This window comes from Ochotona princeps, chromosome 3, assembly GCF_030435755.1.
Source record: "Ochotona princeps isolate mOchPri1 chromosome 3, mOchPri1.hap1, whole genome shotgun sequence".
NCBI lineage: Eukaryota > Metazoa > Chordata > Mammalia > Lagomorpha > Ochotonidae > Ochotona > Ochotona princeps.
Window position 1 is genome coordinate 67,020,219 of NC_080834.1, and position 26,445 is coordinate 67,046,663.

The window sequence follows — 26,445 nt, forward strand, 5'->3', positions numbered from 1 at the left end:
GACAGAAGTGGCCTCTGTCTCTCTGTGTCACCTCCACCCTTCTTGTTCTTCCTGTCAGCTTTGATGGACTACTCTACCTCTAACTGCCATCAGTAAGGCACTTCCACCCTCATGGTTAGATCATAGCTGAGCATCACTGTTAAAGCTGTCTTTTCTGACCCACTATGCCAGAGTTCCCCAAGCGTGGTCTGGGGATCACCTGCATTTGAAAGCTCTTGGTTCCTAAAGCCTGGATTTTAACCAACTCCCAGAAGAGTCACATGTACAGAAAAACTTGAACTTCTGCTCCATACCGAGCTCAGTTCCATGCCACCCTGGTAAACATCATGGGTTAAAGTTCTAAGTGCAAAACATGAGGCTTTGAAACTCCTGAAAAAAAATGCACAGGTAAAATACTACAGGACATTAGAATGTATGTGAATTTTCTGGGTCAAATCCCCCATGCCAGGAATCAAAAGGAAAAATAGACAAATGAGATCTTGTTTAAGTAAAGCACTTCTGCACAGCAAAGGCATCAGTGAGTAGATGATGTAGTGTATGGGGAAGAATGAATCCATGCTATACAGGTGACAAAGGAATATATAAAGAAATCAAATAATAAGTAAAAAGGATTTAAGTCTAGCTTCTTTCTGAAGTAAACGGACGCAGCTATTTTCAGTCTGGTATTCTCTGGCTGATCATAGGTGCTCTGTAAGTATTTATGGATACAAATAGAATCTAATTTACTTTTTGAAGGTTTTTTCTCAAAGATTCCTCAATATTAAGAATGAACCTAATTTCATTTTTTAAGAGAAAGCAGTGAAGCCATTTAAAGAAGTATATGTGAGGAGTGTGCTCAAACACTCCTGCTGATGAGATGCTTATGTATGTCTCTGCCTGGGATCTGACCTCACGTCAGTATCATTTGACCTGTGCAAGCACTGGCCGTGTTCTAAACAGTAACAGAGCCATTATCAGTTATTAAAAACTAACTGGGCCTACCAGATGAGCTGCCTGATGCAATGTTGGAAGATTCTCAAGAGCCAAGTTTATAGCACAAAGAAAATTCCTATCAAAATTCAGTTCAAGAGAAACAGACACATAAGGAAACCCCTTTAGTAACTCATCCAACACCCTTCCAGTGTGCAAAGAGGGCCTCATTGTCATGCTGTCATGCATTTAGCAGTGGGGGTAGAAGGAATCTCAAGACCATCTGTGCTCTTTAATTAGCTACCACAGAGCTTTTAAAACCACTGACTCCTTAAAATGTCACTGAACTCTGCATTTTATCTAAAGTACACTCGTGTGTGTATGTGCAAACACATTTAACTCAAAGTTTATGTCACAGGAACAAAATTCTGTGTTGTGTGTTTAAGGAATCCCAGAGCAAAGCAACAATACTGTCATCAGTGGAACAGGGAGCTTTCCCAGACTCCAGACTGGGCTGCTCACCAAGTAATCTCTCTGTTTACCCCACCCACAACAGCAGTGGCATCCTTGGAGTGGAGCAGGTGATGACAGAGTAAAAGCCACAATGTAGAGAAACCCCACCTGCTCCATTATCTCTAGCCCCTCTAAACACCAACAGGAGGCTTTGACACAGAAAAATAATAAAATTAGGTTTATTTTAAGGAATGCCAGTTATGTCCAATAAAAGAGTCATTGTTAAACTAAGTTTCCAGTGCCCCATAAACAAAGTTCCACATAACACTAAATGAACTGAAGCTGAGCAAAGTCAGGCACAAAAGAAGTTTCTGCTGACTTTTCACGAGTTTCATTGACTTGATCAGCTGCAGGTCGGATGACTTCTAACAATAGGTATTACAAGTATTATTATTATGCTTACTATAATTATTCTTATTATTTCTATCTTATAGGTGAAGTGATAGGGTTACAATCATTAAATAATTAGGCCACATTCATATACTTTGTAAGCAATAAAGGTGACATCCCAAACCAAGCTATGTGATTCCAAGCCCCATGTTCCTGCAATGTTAGAAATCTGGAAATGTTTGCTGTTCAGTTATGGCTTCTGGTTGAGCTAGGCAAATGTGAAGCAGAGGCACAAAGTACTACCTTCTAGCCTCTTGCTAATATAGACTTTGGAAGTTGGCAGTTATGGCCCAAGTTATTGAGTCTCTGCTCCCCACCTGGGTAATGTAGACTGAAAATGGATGCAATATTACACTCTCTCACATTCTCTTTCTGGATCTCCAATAAGCAAAAAATGAATCCTACTTTATTTTTTACTGTATTCACTGGTCCTACCCGAGGGCATTGCCTACAGGAGATGAGACTCACCATTTTGCAAACTCTTCCTGGAAACAAACAAACAAAAAAATTAACTCCATTGCCTAATTATACATAGAGGGGAGGACCCTAACAAAGTCTGGTCATCTGGGGCCAGCATTGTAACCCAACCAATTAAGCCACTGTCTGTAACACCAGCATCCCATATGGGCTCTGGCTCATGACCTAGCTGCTCTACTTCTGATCCAGCTCCCTGCTATTGTGCCTGGGAGAGTTGCAGAATTTGGCTCAAGTGTGTAATGCCTTGCCCCCACGTGGATCACTTGGATGGATTTTCAGGCTCCTGGCTTCAGCCTGACCAAAGCCCAGCTTTCCCTGACTCTACCTTCCCAATAAATTATAACTAAATAAATTTATAAATACATTTTTTAAAAAGAAAGTCTGTTTACTCTAGTCAATTTATTGCTACATTCCAGCGGTCCTTTCTAGACCTTTTCTAATTTCCAATCCTTGCAATAGTCAAGCCCTGTTTTTTTTTGCTCCTCTTTATCTTACACATAAAATTGCTTTCTTTCCTGATTTAGAAAGAGATAACTTGAAGGATTTCTGCCTTGGAAAAACAATAACAAACACAACAAAGCCAAGAAAAGTGATACTATAATTATTTCAGTAGTTATACAAAAAAGCAAATTGAACTATAGTCTAAAAATGCAGGGAAAGTGAGTCACTTTAGTAGGAACAAATGTAATCATCACCAAATGATTAATTGTTTTGTTTTCAGCCCTCTGAAACCCCTGCTTTTTGCCCCTGAAATCCCTCCTACTCCTGCCTTTCTTGTTTTTCAAAACTCCTGGGATTCTTTTGCACATCTGCAAAATCAATGTCAGTTCCAGGTTCTTATTTTGGTATTGAACCAATCTGGCTTCCAGCCTGAAAAGGGAGGCCAGTTCTCACCAGACAGACAAATGGAGGTGACTTAATACCTGGGGGACACTGACTGATAAATGGCAAAGGATTGTAATCCTGTCTGGTCCTCAGACCCCTAACAGATGGAAATATGTCAGAACTTAGCGGCAAATTGATGGAGTCATGGAAAAACAAATGAATTTTACTTTCAGAGTAGAGGGAAGGAATAAAGGATAGAGATAATTATAAGATCGTGCTTAGTAGTATGATTGTGTTACAGCAAAAGAATGTTTTTGAGAGAAATAGCAAAGTAGAGAAGATAATATTTTTTTACCTATCTCCCTAGTGATTATGTTTACCTCCTAAGTGAGGTTGGTAGAGGAAAAAAAAAATCGCTTTGACACAGTCAGCAAGCAGAAGTAATGCTCCTGGTTCCTAACTTTTTTTCCACTAATAAAAATGCTGGAGACCTTCGCATGTTTGTTGACCTCTACTAAATTTAGGTAAACTTGGAAGTGAACAACACAGAAAAACCATATTCTCTGGAACGGAATCGAGTCATACTGCAGAATGAGAGATTTTAAAAGGTTAGGAGAAAATGCATTTAGGGCCACTTGGGACAGAAACCAAAATCAGATTTTATGAGCCTCACCAAGAACCACGAAGGAAAAGTGAGTTACTTGGGACTGTTCAAGTGGTACTTTCTTTGAGGGAAATAAGGTTCCAAATAATTCCTGGAAACCCTGCCTCTCTAAGAAGATGGCATTTTTGTGAATTGAGCATAAAGGCATCAGCAACATATGGAGTACATTTCCCCTTATAACAGTGATTTGTTTAAAATTGAGGGAAAAACCTCTTGGCAAGGTGCACCAGCCAAGCCAATGGCAAAAGGCGTTTCAGCTTATTCTGACTTCTTTCCACAGTCCATCTCCCAACCGGCCGGACATCCAGACCCATGAATTATAGACCCTGAACAGAAAACCAAGCAGCTGAGGATGCCTAAAGAAAGTTGCATTCTCCTGGCAAATAAAACCCTTGCTGCTTTGTTTGCTCATCACTGCCATGATGACATAAAGGGAAAGAGCTGAGGAGCTGAAACTTTTTCAGGAACAAGAATTTCTTTCTTTCCTTTTTTTTTTTTTTTTTTTTGAACTTACATTTCTGTCTTATCTGTTTAAGAGTTCATGTTTTATTTTTATTTCGTTTTATGACACAGTTTCATAGGTTCTGGGATTCCCCCAACTCCTCCCCATTCCCTCCCCCCCATGGTGGATTCCTCCACCTCGTTGTAGTATTACAGTCCATATCCAGTCATGATTCCTTCATTGCAAGCATGTACCATGCAGAGAGTCCAGCATATTATTGTCCAGATAAATTCAACAATTTCATTGGGAGACCATCCCTGGTCTGAAAGTAGAGCTGGCAGAATATCATCCCCTCCAATGAAAAGTCACAACACCACTTCAACAAAAATTTACAACATCATGAGGTTAATTGACATGGTATTGGGTGACCAATATGTTAGAAAATGCAGGTTCTTAACCACATCCTGTGACTACTTCATTGACATTTCAATTTTAGTTTATACACAACTGGCTGTTATACACCTTAAAATGGTTATAGGGTACTATTCAGCTGTCTCTTGTCTATTTTCACTTTTATATTTAGCAGGTTATATAGTATTGAAGCATGATTTTTACTGAACTTTGCAAATTTTAGGATAGTCCAAACAGGCTTATAACTTTAGCAAGGCGTATGTTAAAAATTGAGGCACAGAACAGTTTTAGGAGGGGTGTGCAGAGAAATCTTCAATACTTTACTGAGGAGTAACTAATCTTTGTGTCCTTCCTATTAAGGTATATATGAGTCCAAGCTGACTGTTTCCTGTCTGTTCTAAGCTTTCGTTATTGGTCTCTATCTGATCTCATTTTGGGGGGCCTCCGGAGCGACCCTAAAGCACCTCAGCAGCAGCTGGTTTGGGTGGGATTACCAACAATGAAGTAAGAACTCACAAAGCAGGGCCTTAGGCGTGGCAGCTTTCCCAAGCAGAGTGACTACGGGTTGTCCAGGGTCTCCTTGGTCTACCCTGGCATGACAGCAGAGGGCCCTGCTTCCCGGGAAGCTGCTCAGTGACAGGCACACCAGAATAGCTGTTCCTTCTAATAGGAAACGGCCTTTGCCTCAGTGGCAACTCACACTGAGCAACAGAAACCTCCTGGCCATGCCGAAAACAACTTGTGCAACCAGAACAAAGCAGAAAACCGTAGCAGAGGCTACTGCTCTGGGTTTTTCAAATCTCTCAGTTAATGCTGATTGGGACTTACTTCTTATTTCCATCCTTCATTTTACAGATAAGGAGACGAAGGGGGCATAAATTCAGATAACTCGCCCATATTCACACAACAGAGCAGAGTTAGGGGCATGAAATGCATTGGTCTTTACTAAGTGCAGCTCTTCTATATACACATAGTCTTTTCACATTCCCCCTCTTTTACATTTTTAAACCTCATTAAAACAAGATGTGTGTGTGTGTGTGTGTGTGTGTGTGTGTGTGTGTGTATTTCTACACCTAGGAAATTGCTAGATGCCAGATGCTCCCTCAGGAAAGAGACTAAGGAAGAGAGAAACCAATAAAGCTACCCTTGTTAAATGGCAATTGGTTTAGCACCTCCTAAACCAGAAGCCACGAGCTTTTATGGAATAGAGCTATCGACTTTTACAGCAAGGTTACTTGAAACATGCATCATGCAATCATGCAATGGTATGGCCTTCAGTGCCTTCTGTCTAAAGCAATCTTTCAATCATTGATTCTGGGCACCAGGCAACCTCTTGTGTGCTAAACACTCTGGCAGACAACTGTTGTGAGCTCCATTTAATCCTCTAAAGGAACACTGGTATTTTTGGAATAAAGTTGCCACTGTCATTGCTTGGCTTACCAATTAAGAGTATTATAGGCTCTGGAAGTGGATTTGGGAGGGAAACACAATTAAAAGAAATTGTAATAATGTTGTATTGAGTATGTAGTTGCACCAGAGGAGAGGGCTCACCACATACTGGATGGTCACTGGGAAATTTAACAGAAGTAAAAGGGTTGTTTACTTAATTGGGTTTCCTATAAAGAACTACAATGCCAGGAGCCTGTGGCTGTGCAGAGAGGGAGGAGGAAAGTGTAGTTTGGATGTGACTCCAGCTTAACACTTAAAATCGGAATAAATGGAAAACGCATCCACCTGGGAGTCTAACCATAGATATTTGGATGACAAATTCAGACTTTCATGTTTTCAATTCTCCTGACATCTCTCTCCCTGGACATGTCTTAAAACACATGCATTTATGATTGCAGGGCCAGAGAGCATACCACACAATTGTGGCTGTAATGCAAGTAGCTCTACCTTTTTTGTATTGAGACCATCTGTTTTCAACTTAGTGTTCAGCCGGACTTCCTAAAACTTGACCCACCTCAAGGTCACAACCAAGATTTACATTCTATTTCCCCCATGGGCACCTTCCACTCTGAAAGTAAAGCATAAGCATTTGGACCAGCTGTCTAAAAGGAAGCAGTTTCTAAAGCCAATCCCATAAAGTTCCCAGATTCTCAAGGAATCAAATGACTCATGTAGCTCCTGGTTAGGTATGTGGGGCTTCCTGAAATTTCAACAGAAATATAATGAAATGGAATTTATCTGTGGTTCTGACTTTTGTTCTGGGATTGTTACAACTTAAATACATGCCTCATCCTCTTGGCCACCTGTGAGCAAGTCCTTCTATGTTCATTGGCCATCATCCCAGGGATCCATTTCCATCTGTCTGTCCATCCATCCTCCATTAGCTCAGCAAAAACTTGAGCTGTAAAGTTAGGCTCTGGGAGTACAGCAAAGAGTAAGTCAGACAAAATTGTTTCTCTAAGGAAGTAATCTAGTGGGAAGACAAATAATAAACAAGAAAATTAATAAATAAAATGTTGCCAGATGACAAGTACATTAAGGAAAAGTAAGTGGAGTACTATTGAGATTAGCATCAAAAAGGGAGCACACTTTACAAAGGGAAGGACCCTCTGAAAACAGAAGATAAATTGAAAGGATAGCAGCCAGCCAGAGAAATTGTAAATGCCAACTCCTTGGAGACAAAAAGAAGCTTAATGTGTTTTAGGAGCAGCAGGAAAATCACTGAAGTAGAAGGAAAATGAAACTGATGTAGTTAAGTGTGAGAAGTTAGAGGTTCACATAACACTTTCTAGCAACGGAAGTCTGTGTTTTATTCTGAATACATCAAAATGTCATTGAAGATGTGAGGGGAGGGAGTACATGGTTTGATCTGGATCTGAGCCCATATGGCTGTTGGGTAGAGTGCGAGAAATCAATTGCAATGGCAGATGCAAGGATGGTTACAAAAGAATGTGGAGGAGACTTGTCTGATAAACAAATGAAAAATGATAGTGGCTGGTTATCATTGGCTTAGACAGTGAGAGGAAATATCATAAGGATGTATTTTAAAGATAAAGCTGACAGGTCCCATAGGTAATTTGGGCACAAGATATGAAGGAAAGTAGAGAATCAAGAAGGATTTAAAGTATTGGGCTGATGCCATTGGATAAGTGATAGTGCCATTTACTGAAATGACTGTCACTGAAAAATTTATTTGAGGTAGTTAGAATGTTTTAACTGCTTGTCATTTTGTGCCCTGTTTTCCTTAGCCTCAGGAGACTATTTATTTATGCTTCTAGAATTTGCATCTTTAATAAGAGCCTTCAACTTTCTCCCCCTTCCCAAACAAAACTCTTTTCTGCCTACTTCTCAAAACAAGCAAAATTTTGGTGCAGAAAGAGCCAGACAAAGAGTCAATGAATAAAGAATATTTCTCCCTACGATCAGAGAAAATGAGAGAATAAGTCATTTGGCAGTGTAACCCTGGGGAGGGGGAAAACAATTTGCTTGACTTACTGAGAAGTAGGATTCTCAAGAATGGACTTGGGATAATGAACCTGAAATGTTTGCTCTGCCAAGTCTAGTAGACCCTGAAGAGTGCATCTTGTTTTTCCATATTTCATGGAGTGTTTAAGAACAAATTGGAAGATCATATATATTCACTCTGGGACACTTCTCAGATTTCCTTAATTAAAAGTTATATGCTCATCACAGTTATAACCTTTTCCATTTAAAGGTGACTGCAACCAGGAAACTGCTTCCTGTGTAATACTAAAGTACAAATCTTGGTGTGCCATGTCTTAGTTTACCATACTCCATCCCACACAGGTTAGTAGTGACAGCACCAAAAGTAACCTGGTACCAGAGTAGGGAAGTAGTTCTAACTACAACAGGTTGCATGAAAAGATGCAAAAGACTTCTCTAACATCCTGTTTCTCCATGCCTCATATTGTCAGGGAAGCACCCTGTTTGTCTGAATCCGAAGCCTTTCCCATCAGTCCAGTATCCTGAACAAACATCCAGAGAATTGCACTGAAAAAAAAAAAAAAAGATTACTTGTAAGGCAACTATTTCATCAGAATGATTGAAACCAAAATGCAAATTCATTGACTTCCTGAGGATAATACATAGATTTATTTAATAATGCTAAGAGTGGGTTTCTATATGTAAATCCTAAAATGTGCTGCAAAAAAGAAATCTTATTACATTATTAAAACTTTAATCTGCACATTCTGTTCACAATTCTGGACAAAGTAGCAACTTGGACAGAAAAGGTATAAGGTGGCTTTCTGTCATATCAAATGACACATTTCCAGTCTTCCCATTAAAAACTGTTAGTGGCACAGGTCACAATTGCAATCAGTTCCAACATTGCTTTTTGAGATACTTGAACTTGGGGGGAAAATGTGTTTTCCTAACCCTTTGGTGCTGAATGCTTGACCTTAAAGCTTACTGTTTGCGCCTTTTTTATCTCAGTCCTCATGACTACAAATGCTATTATTAGTCATAAGATTATTCAGTCCCTTGAATTCCAGCCTTGGTATTTGACCCTCTGGCTTAAACATAATAAGTAATTCAAAAATCCTTATTTTAAAGATGTTTCAGGCTTCAGCATTTACTTTGAATATCCCATTTCCATATGGACCCTAAACTTATGCTCAATATTCTCAATGTTATGCCTCTGAATCCCCCACTAAAGAAGACAATTTTTCCTGGTGAAAAACCCTTAGGTTTATGTTTGGTTAGCTGTAGAACTAAATTTGTTTTTCCACAGGTCACGTAAGTCACCAAACTTCTGTTTTATGCTATAAGTAGAAGATAAGAATTATATGAGATGATTAGATAAAGGACATGTTATCAGTAAAATTTCTGCTATAAAATAGGCATTCAGCTAATAGTAAATATCACAATTATAGGTATCATTTCATCCATATGAAAGCAGGAATTGAGCATTATTTTCCATTTCAACCTATGCAAGACAAAAGTTATTTAAATATTAACACTTTTCTTCTGATGGACTGTGGCTCCGTAAAAGCATAAAACATGCAACTTGCCACTTAGAATATTTCATTGAAAAGAAACCTGTGACATTATTTGAGCTTAGTCTGAAAATCCAGGGCCCAGTGGCGTGGCCTAGCGGCTAAAGTCCTCGCCTTGAAAGCCCCGGGATCCCATATGCACGCCGGTTCTAATCCCGGCAGCTCCACTTTCCATCCAGCTCCCTGCTTGTGGCCTGGGAAAGCAGTCGAGGACGGCCCAATGCATTGGGACACTGCACCCGCATGGGAGACCCGGAAGAGGTTCCAGGTTCCTGGCTTTGGATCGGCATAGCATCGGCCCGTTGCGGCTCACTTGGGGAGTGAAACATCGGACGGAGGATCTTCCTCTCTGTCTCTCCTGCTCTGTGTATATCTGGCTGTAATAAAATGAATAGATCTTTTAAAAAAATGAGAACTATAGAATCTGCATTTAAAAAAAAAAGAAAATCCATTGTAGTTCATCCATCATAGAGTATTGATTTAAAAATATGAAAGGGATCAGTAAGGCAAAAATCTTAGTCCTCAGAGTACTTTTAGACATCAAGCTGTTGAACTCCATTTCTTATAGATGTAAAAACTAACATTCAAATAACTAAGTAACTTTCACAAGGAGTCCAATTATGTTCTAACATAAAACCTGTCCTTACACAGTGATGCGTATACTTACACTTTGGTAATGATGATGCTATAGCAAGTTAGACCTGCCTAATGTTATAAACTGGGACTGGTTGCTTGTTTTTGGTGGGATTATTCAATTCAGAGACTCTCTTAGGGCCCATTCAACTCTAAATAGTTTACCATTATTCTACTTCCCATCCAGTGATATCCTTTGTGTCACGGACATTTATTTTTCATTAGTCTCTCAAACACTTCGCCCTTGGTGCCTTTACAATCCTGCAATTCAATGTGTAATGTTCTCCCCATTATTTCTTATATATGTCTCACTTTCCCAATTAGCCTGATGACCTCTTGAAGACAAGTCCCAGGGATTATGTTTACCTAATTGCAATGGAGCAGAACTCTGTGATGAATGAGCTCAGAGTAGATATTCAATTAATAGCATTTGGTTGGGTAAGAGGGTAGAGAGAACAAACATTTTCTTGTTTCTGCAATCATTCTTGGATAAGTTCTGGGAATCTACAAATGCTAATACAAAAACTGAAAACTGGCAAGTTTGATTGGGGCTTTGAACTAATTAGAACTAATTATGGAGGGCAGGAAAGGATAGCAGATAGACTGTCTCTAATCCTTTTTACAATCCTTTCTTTGAAATCTAGAGAAAATCCATTTGAGACTTCCTGAGTGACTGGCAGTTGTTTGTAAATGAGATCTCTATGTCCACAGCATTGATTTCTGGCCGTAAGCCCTGTCCTTAGGAGGGCCCCTCTCATTGAATCCATGTGATGAAAGGTAAATAATATGTAGCCTCACAAGCCAAAATTAGTAGAAAGAAATCATTTGAATAAACCTGGACCAGAAGGCTGCAGTGTTGTTGGATAAAGGCATTGGGAACATCTTAGGAAAAGACTTTTTATTCTTGTTCCTTTTTATTTAGCACATATTTATTGTTTCATGACAATAACAATAATCATTGTGGTAATAGACTATAGAAGCTAAATAAATACAGTTAAAACGTTGAAAGCCCAGGTGCAGGTGTCAAACAGTCTGGATTTTAATCCTAAATCCATAACTTTGTTGCTATATGGGCAAGTTATTTACTATCCCTGTGCCTTACATTTTTGCTGGTTACAGTTATTATACTAACTTGGAGATTCGTTGTAAATATCAAGATAATACACTAAAAGAAAAGCAGTTAAAGAGTCCAGCACACAATAAGTGCCATTAAGTATTTATCTGTTTATTATTACTCTCATCATTTTTAAAGACTTATAAAGATTTATGAAGATTTAAGCTGTGTTATCTATACATAGATTAGGAGACACAACTTTTATTTTTAAGGAGACACATCTTTTTAAAAACTGGTATATTCAGTTTCAAGTTCATGACAGACACTCCGGAAATAATTTTTAGTGAATGAACAGCTGCAGTTACTCTTCACAACAGTCTTACAGTGTGGTAGATGCACAGTGAACAACACAGTATCTTGATTTTCAGCTGTGCTGTGGAGGAAGAAGTGACAGGCAAGGGTGACAGATGACTTGACAGGATTCCTATCCAGGGTGACGCTCTGATAAAGCACCATGGGGCACATGAGAACAGACTGAGGAACACAAAATCTACACAGAGGGGAACAGACCAGGCTTTCTGCAGGAAATGACATCCAGCATGGAGGGAGAGAATGTTTGAAGGATGAATGTGTGTTGTCCTTGCAGACTGGAGTTAACGATCTATGGCAATTTCAGAAGGTAAGAGAGTATGATGACTTGCTTTAGCTGTATGGAGTTGAGTATAGACAGAGATGAAAATGAGGAGGAAGGAAGCTTTAGAGGTACACAGGATCAATAGTACAGTGCAAAAGATCTCAGCATGAGTATATCTCTATGGGGCCATTTAAATCACTTGAGGAGTGATCATCCTTGGGTGACTCCCTGCACTTGCTTTGAACTAGATCAGTCTTGATATTCATTGTCTTAGTTGCACATGTGTGAATCCACATTTGCCAGAAATTAAATAATCTATGGTTTTTAGATCAGATCTATGTTTGTGACAGTGAACTCTAAAACCAAAACTATCCTGTGTGGAGCCAGTTGATACCAAAAGTAGATTAAATTAGATGTTAATTACATCATAGAATCCCTTAAAATTTCTCATTTTGACAACTTTCCCCACACCGTATAACGGTATCTGTACATTATATGAATTACATATAATGGAATCTGTAAGCATCTGTGCAAGGTATAGCAAATTGGGTTTATACCATGATCTACAGATAACTACATTTTCTATTACTTACATTCTAATATTGAATGGTAGGTGGAGAATTTTCAGGGAGGATATTAGTAGAGATATATGAAATAAAAAAGGCACAAACTCCTCTAGGCAGTTCATGAAGCATGATCTTGATGCCAGTTTTTACTGCGCATGTATTTTCTCTATGCTCATGGATGACTTTCTGTGTGTGGTCCCTGTTAACCTAAATTTTATTCTTCAGAATTCTAGGTGATAACATTGTATAACAATGGTAATGGTATATAGTTCTTCACCAGGGATTTTAAGAAAAGCAGCTTTCATATACCATATCATGTAAGCTGACACATGTACTCTAGAGAACCTAAATTTAAACAGTGTTTTTGTTACTCTGAGTTGTGTATGCAATCTTTCTTCAGAATCAAATGAGCTGCTTAATGGTTGGTGTGTGGAGAAAATCAAACTCATGCTCAAAAGCTGGAAACCACCACAGGTTGTGGTTGAAAGGGGGGAAATTTTTATTTTAGAAACATTGGGAAAAATATACATATATTTAAGCAAAGACCCCATGAAAGTGGTATGGAATCTTTGAGACACAAAACAAATTGGGGAAAAGACATTAAGTCATGATTTTAATGGTGAAAGCAAAGAAAGGAGGAAAAAGGAAGACTGGACACAAGAGGACTAACAAGCTGAAGAGAAAGCACTGAGATACAAGGAGTGACAGACAGCATGCCTTAAAGCATTTAACTTTAGGAGTTAAGCCAGGGATCGGAAAGGCAATGTAATGTCCCTGTCACTCACTGCCACTCCCAGTACTAACCTGGGTGATGTCCAGATGATGTACTTATGGGCCATAGAGCAAAGATATTGCTCAGAGAGACTGAATGAGAGGCTTGTGGCGTGATGTAAAATAAAATCAGTGAAAGGAGTTTTTAAATGTCAGCTGATTGTTCAACTGGCAAGTCATCCTGTGAGTCCAAACCACTTGGCTTTTACTCATGTGGCATGAAAGCCACCATCACTACCTGGATGGGCAGCACTGAGAGAAAAGGGGATAGTAAGAATGTCCATTGGAGGCCCAAGGACATGGTTTCCAGTCCAAGCAGACACAGTATTTGAGGCAGAAAATAAATTGCTATAAACCGTGAAATACAAGAAGAGTAGTTGAAATTTTTAGCAGTTGTTCGTCCCATCTAAATATCTGAAGTATGATTAGCTTCAGGTTTCCCTTGTTTAATTAGCTATTAGGTTGAATAAAGTACATTTTCCAACTCCACAAGAAAATGACTTTAAAGAAAGGTGTGTCTGCAAGAGAAAGGGCAAGGTGAGGTCAGTCTGAAGCATGAAAAGACAAAAGAACAGAAGAAAATACCCACCTTTAATATAAAACCCAGCAGGACTGGAATTGTTAATGAGAGAGTTGATATGGTTAACCATAATTTACCCTTGGATACTTAGTTCAAAGTTCAGCGCAAGTTTAAAAGAAAATGAAGATTGACATTCCATAGAAAGGCGCAGGAAAAAAGAGATCCACTCCACAATCATGCTATCATGGGATTTTTTTTCAATATTCTACTTTTTCAGATTCTTTCAAAAACGTGTGATTTTGAAATCCATAGTACTTGTTTTTGAAAGCCTATTTATTTTTTCAAGAAATTGTCATCATATCATCAAAAGGTTCACTTTGTTAGGGTGTGTTTTTGAGGATCCTAGGGGATGAAACATAGGAAGCACGGCCCTACAGAGACAGGAGACAGAGTTACAGCCTTCTTTACACTTGCATAAAATTTATTTCATAAAAATATTTCATACATGATATCAGGGTCTTGCAAAACATTCTGAAAATAGCAAGCTGTGACAATGATTTAGCATACACAAAAATTCATTGCGGTGTAAACTTAACTCTTTAATATGAATGTATTATAAAAAGGCAGAGGGCACCAAGAGAACTTTTGGGTAAGTTATGCCTTGGTGGAAAAATCAAAAATGTAGTTTCGAGATTATCATTTGAAAATTAGTGATAGATGCTCTTTTATGCTAAAGGAATACTTAATGTTAGGTTTAGAGGCAACTGAGAGCAAGAGAGGCCTTTAGTTCAGGTAGACTTTTATTAGGGCAGAGAGTCTAAGGGACTGCTCCGTGGTGCCAGATGGCACAGGACCCACTTTAATAGGGTGGTATGACTGCCTATGAGGGAAATGACTGCCCAGGGTATGCAGCACTGGGCTTTTACACATATTAGACACAGGGGATGGGAGAAGGTAGCAGCTCCTCGGTTTGCACACACTTGTGTTGTGTAGCATGAGGTACTCATGAACTCATCATGATGGGTGTTGACCTTCTATGCAAAGACATTCCAAACAATCCTAGATGGGAGTGTTGGGCTTGACTTTGGCAGGGTGGTGGAATCACTTCTGACCGAACTAACACTTGGAATATATTCACAGTATTGTTGACCACTGAGGGTAGATTTTCAATTTATAGCTTCAAAACTAATGAACTCCCCAACAATGTGATATCTCAAGGTAGATTCCTACCCTGCAATATTAACAGAAAGGACATGACTATCAATGTGATGCAGTTATCACCTCAGCCATTCCAAGGAAGCACAAAGTATAAATTTCCACATCTTAAGGATTGTTATGATCTAATAAGTTGGGTTGGAACTAGATAAATTGAACAGGTAGACATGTTAATATTTGAAGAATGAAACTCATGAAATCCAGGATGAAAGCTCACAATTTTAATGAATTGTTAGCAAGTCATCTTGAAAAAAGAAAAGTCCAAAAACTATGTTTAAATATATATATATATATATATATATATATATATATATATATTACAAGTAGATGATATCTGAAACAGAAATCTTTTGTGTCCCAAAAGAAGCCTGATGGGCCTGTGTGTGTGTGTGTTTAACAACTGTGTAGAAACAGCTATTGGAGGGTAATAGCCTGCTCTCTAATGAGAAAAGAGAAGGAAATGAATAGAAATTACAACCAAAGGAATTTGAGTTAGATGGAAAGATCTTACCCTGAAAAAAATTCCTGGGGAACTTTTCAAATTCTCTATGTGAATATGTTTAAAAGAAGAGAGATACCTATCAGCCCAAGGAGGTTGAAGAGAGACCTGCTGGAATTTGCTTTCAGCTGAATGCTCCAAGACCCAATTAATTGCTGACAATATTCAGGATGTCAAAGACACTAAATGCTGCAGGATGGCAAGCAACATTACTCCTTTAAAAAGAAAAAAATAAAACTCTCACCCAAAGTAATCATTTCCTTGGAAAATCAAATGGCATTTGCTAGTTGCTTCTAAGCGGAATGTACAATTAAAATACATTCTGGCTTTTATTTTCTTTTTAGCCTGGTTTCCACTGGAAAGAAGCCTTACTGAAATCTCACTGGCAGGCTATGCCCTGCCTAAGACATTTTTATTTTCCTTCTCTAAGCTGGTTACAACTGAATCTCCTATGGAGGAGAGAGGGTGGGGAAGGTCCCTTGATCCTAAGTGTGCTATCAGATACCTGCGGAGGAAATGGCTCTCCATCAATCCAGACAAAGACTTCTTTCTTTTTCATTGATTGGAACAGGATGATTCCAGAACCACATCATCTTTCTTCTTCTTTACCTTCATCCAAATGCCAGCAAATTCTCTGCACCCTACAGAGCTTGCCATGTCCAAAACACAAACAACACAGCCACTAACAGTTTGAACCAAAATTCTCTAATTTGCTGCACTTCTATGTTTATACAGCTGTGCATCTGCTTGCCCCATTGTGTTCACATATATTGTCTGATTTTTTATTGTTAGCCACTGGAGGCAAGAAATGAGATCTGTTTCATTTGCTCTACACAGCACTGCTTGCACACATGCAGGTGGGCCTTGTGTGACTGTGTTTGACAGTAATGATCTCTGGCATGACTAAATGATATGCATAAAATACCATATATATGCCGAATACATAAGATATATGTATAGATGCCATATATGTTATAAGTATAAGCTGTACACACATACATGTACATGAATACACTAACACACACGCACACCCTATAGATTAACCAAAGCTGGTAAAGTTTATGTCGATATGTAACACTTCACAGCTGTAATTGCTGACAGGGGTTATTAGGACAATGGACAGTATGGACCAGGGTCCAATCAATCTCTGGAAAAGCTAGTAAACAAAGGCTTTAAATGCATCCAACACAAAACTGCATTTGTTTAAATCTGACTCCTACCCTGACCCTCCTATCTCTTATGAAGAAGCCTCAATCTTCTGGGGTTCTTAGCTTAGAGCTTTGGCAGTCAGCACCCAGAGCCACAGGAGATTGCTAAATCTCATGCACTCCCTGGGAAACAAACAAGCTCAAACTACCTTAGTTTTCCTATGTTTTATATTTCTAGCATAGAGAGAACAGAAGTCAATTTTAACAGAATTAATATTTCTTTCTTCCAACTAATCTGCACAACCCCCATTCCAACATTCCTTTATATACATCTTCCTCAGTGACCCAAGAAAACAGAGATGAGATATGCACGGATTACAAACCCTATGCTGTTTGTCCCTAGGTGTGTTCAAAGCTAGATTTTCATTGGACAAGATGAAAATGACTGAGGGAAATTTGTCTCAGAGAAATCATAGTAAAGGCTATTTTATTTATTAAACAAACATTCTTCAAGCCTGCTTTGTGAGCCATTCACTGTACTGCAGGAAAAAAGGCATACAGCATAGACTCATAATAATCCCTGCCAGACTTTAAACTGTGTGGAGAGCTAATTCAAGGCATTATTAAATGATGACAAATATAGGACAATGCCTTTACTGTAGGGTCAAGGCGAAGCAGTAAATTATATTATACAATCACCCAACCATACTCATGATTTCTACTTCCTATGGATCCAACCAGCCACACATAGAAAACATTCAGGAAAATAAAATGTGTGAAATATCTCATTAGTCCATAAACAATAGACTGAAAACCATTTACATTGTATTGCATGTTATAATCAACCTCAAGATAGCTTAAAAAGTATGAAACAATGGAGTAACTTGTCCACAAAACAGGCTGTCATTATGGAAGGGAGTTGAGCACAAGCAGACGTAGTGTCTGGAAATGTCCTGGCTGAGGAGGGATGACTGTGATATGAAGCTTAGCTCAGAGCCTGGCCTTGTAGACATCCTCAGTAGACAATAGCTGTTACTAATCCTGTGGACTGACGGCTTCATTCAGAACACTTCCTTTTGACAGAAAAGGCTATTTGGGTATCAAAATTTACCTTAGATCATGGGCATTATAGATTGATTGATATGAAGGAGGAATAATCTCATTGAAATTTGAAACACTGAGTTTAGTAGCTTCCTATCAAAAATGAAAGCCAGAGAAGCTGATTCTCACTTTTTTTTTCCTATCAGTATTCTCAAGCTTTGGAGCCTTTATCACATGCCAAATATACATTTTTTTTCCCTCCTTTCTGCTGTTTCTTACCAGGATCTGGATTGAAGTTATTCTGTTGGACATGGGCTCTCAAAATATGTTTGAAGTTTTTCACAATTTAAAGGTACATAAAATCTTTGCCTTAGAGCTACCTATTAGTAGTGAGTTAACAGCTCCTGAAGCAGCATCAATTAATAATCTTAAAGAAAAATAAATATGGAATACTACTCAGGCATAAACAATAATAAAATCCTGTCTTTGGCAACAAAATGAATGTAACTGAAAACCATTATGCTAAACAATCCAATCTCAGGACAAATTTCATGTTTTCTCTGAGTTGTGATAACTGACATAGAGTATAAAAAAGTAACATTCATGAGTGGAAAAAAAAAGTATAAACTTTTAGCTTGACATAAAACTTTGTCAAATGTTAGTCACCTGAGGATTTTTTTTAAATATTGTTTTGGCCACCTAGTGAGGTATAATATTTAACTAATTAATATTCCATTAATTAACTATATGTGTCACCATATGGATCAAAAAGCAAATATAAGGTGATGGATGCAAACATATCACATCATAATTAGCCAAGTTAACAAGTGAATATATTCACTTTCTTGCTTAATTTATAAGTTGCTCCACAATGAAACTTTGCATTATGATCCTGTTCTTTCACTATGATCCTAACTGATCCTGTTCCAGTAGAGATGGAATCATAATCCTAGAGTTTTATCTGGAACTTGAATGTAACAATAACTAAAGAAGGGGAGGACAGAGAAATGGACGTGAGCCCACTCTGCTCCTGCTCTCCAAACATCACAGGCAACGATGAAACCAAATCAGAGGTGCTGCTCTATGGGAAGGAAAGAATGGCTACTGGGAACCCAGAGATGCCCTGCCCAGCTGTTTTTCCAAACCCTACCATTACTAAACAAATCAAACATGCAGTGTTGATCAGTGAACAGTGTCATGTTCCAAACTGCCAAGAATCAACAGAACAAAATATAATGTCCCTTGAAAAACCTAAAACTAAAGCCTGGGATGACATCTGTTGGGTAAGAATAATTAGGTGGCATTGCTGGTCCCTGATGCATCCATCTCCTCCTTCAACACTGTGTGAAAGAATAGGATCTTTCTTTTCACTGTCTTTACTCATCTATTGTAAGAACTCAATAAGAGTATGTAGATAAAACAGTCAGCCAGGAGACAGGAACAAAGGAATGGTTTAACACATACATCCTCTTCCTTCAAGAACCAGTAAGAATAAGGCCCTCATGGGGCCCAGAGCAGTAGCCTAGAGGCTAAAGTCCTCACCTTAAACACACCAGAATCCCATATGGGCACCTGTTCTAATCCCAGCATCCCTGCTTCCCATCCAGCTCCCTGCTTGTGGCCTGGGAAAGCAGTTGAGGACCGCTCAAAGCCTCGGGATCCTGCACCCACGTGGGAGACCCGGAGGAGGCTCTGAGTTCTTGGTTTCAGATTGACTCAGCTCCAACCATTGCTGTTGCTTGGGGAGTGAATCATCAGATAGAAAATCTTCCTCTCTGTCTCTGCTCCTCTCTGTACATCTGATTTTGCAATAAAAATAAATAAATCTTTAAAAAAAAAAAAGAATAAGGCCCTCCCACTTTGCAGAGGAAATTCCAGACTGCTAGGTTAGGGTATGTTGAAACACACAACCAAACTTACACCCAAGTGTCTGAAGGAATGCTAGACAGTTTCTGAAATATTATGGGATATCTATGAATAGCAATTCAACATTTTATTAGGGCTCTTACCTAAGTAGATTTCATCCCTGCACAATTTTGTAGCCATACCTGGTCAGCGAGGCCAAACCTTAAATTTCTTATATCCCAGAGTGGGTGACATCAAAAGGAACAAATCTGACTTTCATTCACTCAGTGGTATAATTAAGAATCTCATTCTATAGCTTCAAAAAAAGAAAAAATAATAATGAAACCATGTTTTCAACATTTTCTGTGCTGAAAGAAGTCTTTTTACTAAGAGTTGTTCCCTAACCAGTAAATAAATCATGTTCAGCAGTGCTAAAAATATTGGAAGGAGGTGAGCATTCTTCATTTCAAAGCAAATAGCCTGCTGAGTGCTGATACGGTTTGAAAAGTGTCTGATTTGACAGGGGAGCTCTCATCACACTCCTGAGATAAATTATGCTGTTGTGATTTTGTTTGTGAGTTTTTCTCCCTTCAAAGTCAAAGCTATGTACATAATTGTAATCAGAACTATCAAAGCTTTTTAAAATGCCCATGTGATTCATTATTTCTGTTTTTAGTTTTAAATAACGTCAAAGTCTGTTTCTTTTGCACAGCTAAGTTCTATGTTTCAGAAGTACAAAAGTGTTTCTTTGTAAAGACTCCAGCAAATATTTATGCAACATGTACCATGTGTTAGGCCTGGTTCTAGTTGCACAAAATGTTACAGTGCACAAAATAAATGCATTCTCTGCAAGCAAGCAGGGAGTGAGCTGGGGAGATGAGAAAGGTTGGTACAAAGGGAAGGATAAATGAATGGAATGTGTATAAAGAAGACACCACTGATCCTAAAAAAATTAAAGAGAAATTAGATCAGAGACAAATGAGAATGAGTGGTGTGATTGATGATCAACAAAGACCTGAGGAGGTGATGTTCAGTCAATCCAGGTGTTGGAACAGCAAGTCAGCACCAACTCTGTGGTCTCTGTCCAACAAGGCCACTGTGGCTGGAGGGCAGAGTAGGAGAGGCGGGAGAAGTTGGGAGGTAGCCACAGTAGCAATCAGGTGGACCATAGAAACCAGGAAAGGACATTTAGATGTGTTTTACACAATGTAACAGAGTGGTGGGTATGACAACAGATCCAGGAGGGCCCCAGCCCTTTGTTCCTATTACTGTGTTTGTCCTTTTGTGCCTGGAAGCCCTTGGAGTCTGGGGTGCTGCCTCAGCCTAGTCCACCCATGTGATGGTGCTTCTCCTGGCCCTGTGGGGATGCTGAGGATCCTGGGAAGTCTCCAAGGGACCTGTGCACAGGCTGAGAAAGTCGACTGCGCTTACCCTTGAGTTCTGTGTGTGTTTCAAAATGGTGTTAGGCAGTTATCCAAAGAAACTTGTGACTTCATACCTTTGATTTCCTAAAAAAAAAAAAACAGCTATTCATACTTAAAGTTCAAGAAATAATCTGAATTAAGATAATTGCCAAACTGTGGAATGAAACTTTCTGATTCAGAGAAAAAAGTATATGAAGTTGCTTACGTGGCAGAATGGGAGAAATGGGAGGTATACAAAGAAGTAAATAGAATTCAAGAACATCTAACTCCAAGTCAGATGCCAGCTTTGGAAAAGAAACCAAGCAAGACTTTGGAAAAAGAAGGTATTAATAAGAGAGACAATTAACATGATATGGAAAACCAAAAACTTTGCTTAGCTTAGAGCATTAGTGTACCTGGAAGTTTTTAAACAGTAAGTTCAGCACAGGCAAAGCTGAAGACTGTAAACGATAAGAGGCAAAATCTGTTTAGTTCTAAAAACAATATTCATCAAAATGAAATCTTGTAATGAACATATGATTAAAATTGATGTAGTGAGGTTACGTGTCTCAAAATAATGCATCAAACAAAAGACATGCTGACGAAAGTCAAAATAGAAGATGAAGTTGTACTCACAACACATAGGCCCATGGAACTGGCTAGGTCTGCTGTTGTAAAATTAGAAGGAATAAAGTTAGTAATAATTTTATATTCAATTCCTTTTTCTTTAGCCCATGGACTTCTGCTACTTCCATGCATTCATTACTTTTATCTTTGTTTGGAAAACACAAGCAAATGGACGTTCATACAAAATTTATTTTGTGTCAGGACTACCAAGAAGGAAAATGATACACGGAAATGCAATAGTGAATCATTCTACCTTTGACAAAGGCACTCCAGACTGAAAGTTTTTATAATGGATGGCAATGCTGGGAAGCATGCTCTTGTTTATATTATTGAGGCGTGGGCTTTCTTTTCAAGAAGCTACAGTGTTCTGTGACATAGTTGCACAATATTATAAAAGCAAACAATTCACTGAGGTCAATTTTGCTTTTTCAATAAAATTCATACTCCACTCTGAGTGGTAGTTTTACATGCAGGTGTTTATTGGATATAGTTATAGCTTTATAAGACACTGAGAAGTTTATAAACTCCTTTCTCATTATATTTTTCTCTTTCCTAAAAACAAAGAGATTATGCACCAAACCTATGAATATTGGTCTATATTGCACAGAATCAAAATTTTAATATTTAATTCTATGCTTGTTATGCATTATGCATTTTAAGGGGAAACATTAGTTTTACATCTTTTAAGAATTTATTTCTAGCTTATTTCTGTTTCTTACAAGATTTTATTTATTCACAAAAAAATTGCTTAACTTTTTAAGTGAGTTTAATAAAACATAAGCCTCAAAGTCAGCACCCTAACATGAATTAATGTCATCTTAACCATTACCAAATACATACCCCTGAACGTTCGTGTTTATGGAGACAACTCTGTGAAATTAGCAGACTCCTGTCTGTCTCTATCATCTGTCAGCTTCTGCAACAAGTCATCAGACAAGAGCCATGGACTAGAAAACTCAAACTTCAGTCTGTTCACTGTCATTGAACTACATTATAAGAGATATTTTGAGATTCCACAGCTTTCCTGAGACAAAGTATTCTTAGATCACCCCTGGATAACTCAAACTTTATGTCTGAATATCCACAAGTTGACCCAAAATTCAGAATACTGCTGTAACCACCTTTCAGGAATGAGAGGCACAATAGAAAAGGCCACATGTCAGCACTTGGCCCTGGTGCTTTGGCAACTCTCCTGTTCTGTGGACATTTCCCTCTAGAAGGCATTCTAATACTGCATTCTTATTGGGCATTGCACACAGAAAAAACCCTGAAGGGCACTCTCCAAAATCACACTCACCAAAGGTTGTTTCATAAACTCAAACGAATCAACAACAATAAAACCAAAAATCCAGTTTCTCATTCTCACTGCATTCCAAGACCTCGGTAGTCACATGTGATTGGTCACTGCCATCTTGAATCAGGCAAATATAGAACATTTCCATCATCACAAAAACTTTTGTTGGAAAGCACTACTCTGGAATTGATCATTGAGATCACATTACAAACACTCTAAATTGGATACCCAATTCTGCAGTAATGAACAGATCCTGGTTTTCAAATCTTTTTATTTTTGTATGTCTAAAGTTGTTTCTGTCTAAATCTTTTTGAGAGAACAGATACAGATATTTCCTGAACAAATCTCTGAAACACACCCACACCACAGCAAAATAGAATGTCTGTTACCCAAAACACAGTTAAATTTCTGAATCTCAGATTAAGTGGAGAAAAGTTCCCACTTGACTTGTAAAATGTCTAAATTTATAGAGGACTTATGAAATATGTTCAACTATTTAGATTGTACCAAAACTCAAACAAAAACCCAAAAGACTTGCCAAGGTTAAGCCTTATCAGAACATACTTGTTAAATAAGAATAATTTCTAACTCAAATACTATTGTGAGCTAACTAGTTTTTTTAAAGTTCACTTTTCTTAAGTAAACTTAACTTCCTATGGTATTGCCTTTCACGAATTTCCTTTCCCTGTAGCAGATGCCCAAACCTTTCTGCATTACTTCAAATTTCTATTAATGGAGGTTTAATGAATAAGAATCCATCATATAGCATACCAAGAAAGAAAGGTACACAATATAAACCACTATTTTATTTAAACAGAGGTTGTATATATTTTCATGTGTAAAAATGAACAGATGCAGTTCTATTACACAAAAAACTTACATATGTGTGTGTGTGTGTGTATTCTCTTAATCAGCATGCAAAGTCTCCCTAATAGCTCCTGAATGTTCACCTGAATTTTCCTAAATAATAAAATATATTTAGACTTTCCTGTTAATCGTGTAAGTTCTCCTAGGATCCTGAAACAATGCACGTTGCTAATCATTCCACTTCTGGCTGTCTTCCTAACTGAGTGAAAGTCTCCTCTTTTCTCTAATTCAGAAGCTGTTGTGGAAGTACAGCAGTGTTTGGTGAGGAAAAGGAAAGGAACCCCTCGAGTGCCACAAAGGCGCACAAGCAACCACACTCACCCTTGCTCCCGCAGACCGGCCACATCTAAATGTAAGTGGGAAGAACCAGGGAGGGGGAGGGTGGCCACGGGTAGTCCACTGGGCCCAGGAGCACATGATTGGTTGGCAGACATCTGGAGCGCCTGCCTGCCTGCCTGCACGTCCGATCTCCATCCCCATCTCTGCCACTGCAAAAGCTTTGTGACCATCACTGCTAATAGCAGGTTTACTAAATCCCTGATAGTCAGATACACGTGCATAGTGTGATCCTAACTGATTTCTAAGTCCAGACTTGTTGAAATAGAGTCTTAAAATAATCATTTCCATAGGACCTGACTAGGTTTCCAAGTGTTCACCAGATGCTAGAAGCTACATTTTGCAGAGGAAAATTGCTAACTTAAGCTTCTTTTCGTGATTCAGCAGAGAATTTTAAGTAATAAAAGATCTAGAGATTTGTAAAATAAATAATTCCAGTGTAAATGGGAAAATTAAAATAATCTTATTATCTCTCAGTCATGTCTATATGTTTTTCTACTATTATCACATTTCTCTTAATCGAGCCAACTTTTTTTCTGACTGACATTTTATAGTTTTAAGTTATGAGTTGCAATGAAGAAATGATTCCTTTCAGATGACTGAAGTGCTATGTACTAAATTTTCCTACAGAGAACCTAGAATTATGAAACAGAGCCTGATATGACAAATAGAGTTTTATTCCTATGTGATATTGAATGTATACACAGTGAAGAACAGTATGCCTGAATTCTTTTTATTCCTTGACTGCTGTCTCAGTAGAAGCAATAAAAATAATACAGTACATCATTAACATTTGAACTTAAGAAAAACACAGCATACCATCCATTTCTGACAAGTAGACATTATCTCATAGTATCCACAGCCATTCTATGTTCATTACTGTTGCCTGGTCTTAAGTGTGACTTTTGGACACACAGTTCAATATTCCCTGATATAATAGCACAATGCTTTTCCATAGTCTACTTTATTTCATAATTGAAAGAATAAATGGTTCCAATTCCTCAGATTTTTGCATTCGTCCCGGAAGTGCACCTGAACATAAAGAAAAGCAAAGCCTCTAACTACAGTCAATGCCATACGGCTACAACCTGGCTGGAGTGAATCTATTCAGAGTTCCTGGAGAAACACACATATCTGTAGATGACTTTGCAAAAGTATGACATTTGTAATATAAGCATCAGCAAGTATCTTGGGTGAATTCCATCAAAGTCACATGTTCTCCAAATGAAAGGTTTATCATGAAAAAACATTGAATAAAAATACACATTCATGCAAGCAACAGATTATAGGACCACACTGAACATGGAGTTTGAAGAAGCTAATGAAAGAGGCATGACATGGGTTATACTTATAATGTCCAGATAAGACTTTGAACTCAACCCAGAGAAACTTTATAATTGTTGCAACCTCTGACAGGTTCAGCTTCTGAATTTCTTGTAACAGAATCTTACTGCCAAGACCACTGATGGGTTTACTCAGTAAAAAATTACAATAACAATGTTAAAGTAAGTCATAAAATCGCAGAAGGTGTTCATTACAGGCTAGAGGAGAGAAATTGCTTGTAAAGTTATAGTAGATAAATCAAAACTGCATTTTATTAGACTTAAAAAATTAGACTCTTTGCTTTTAAATCAGGACTCAAAAACAATAAAATATAAATGCCACTCCATAAACTATTTCATTCAGTGGTCAACGCCAATGATTTATCAGGTGAAAATTAAAAATTATTTCTATTCAGAATGGTCATCTGTTCAGGCCAGCCTGAAGCTCATATCTCACAGTTTTCTAGTAAAAAAAAAAAGGTAGCTGAAAGTTATTTTTAAGAGGGAATGTTTCTAAAACAAGGAACCCTTTGAATTGCTGTTTTTTATTCAAAGAGAATGCACTGACCTGTGTTTAATTTCATGTGATATAAAAACTGTACAAGTTTTATGTAGCTTTAAGTGCTAAGAAGATATTCACTTGATGCAAATGTGTAAAATATCCTCCAAAGATTTTGTAAGATTTGTTTGTTTGTTTGTTTGAAAGTCAGTTAAAGACAGAGAGAGAGAGAGAGAAATCTTCCTTCCACTAACTCACTTTCCAAATATTTGCAATGACCTGAGCTCAGCTAGGCAGAAGCCAGGATGTAGGAGCTTCATCCCAGTCTCCAACATAGGTACAGGAGCCTAAGCACTTGGACCATCTGCTGCTGCGTTCTAGGCACATTGGTGGAAAGCTAGATCAGAAGTGAACAGCTGGACTCAAACTGGCATCCATATGGAATGCTGATTCTGCAGACTGTTGCTTAATCCACTGCACCACTATGCTGGCCCCAGACACCCGATTAGGAAAACGGAAGTATATCATGATAGAAAATTCTCTATGCATCCTCCAAAATGACAAATTGTAACC

At 38.2% G+C, this 26,445-nt stretch overlaps 1 protein-coding gene across 1 annotated transcript in view; it reads left to right on the forward strand.

Annotated features, from left to right (window-relative positions):
• COL8A1 (collagen type VIII alpha 1 chain) overlaps positions 1 to 26,445 on the forward strand; it is a 149,741-nt gene that overhangs the window by 66,748 nt on the left and 56,548 nt on the right. Inside the window, exon 2 of the mRNA XM_004593231.2 lies at positions 23,948 to 24,067. The gene's annotated coding sequence lies outside the window, so the exon portion shown is untranslated. The remainder of the gene's footprint in view (positions 1 to 23,947; positions 24,068 to 26,445) is intronic.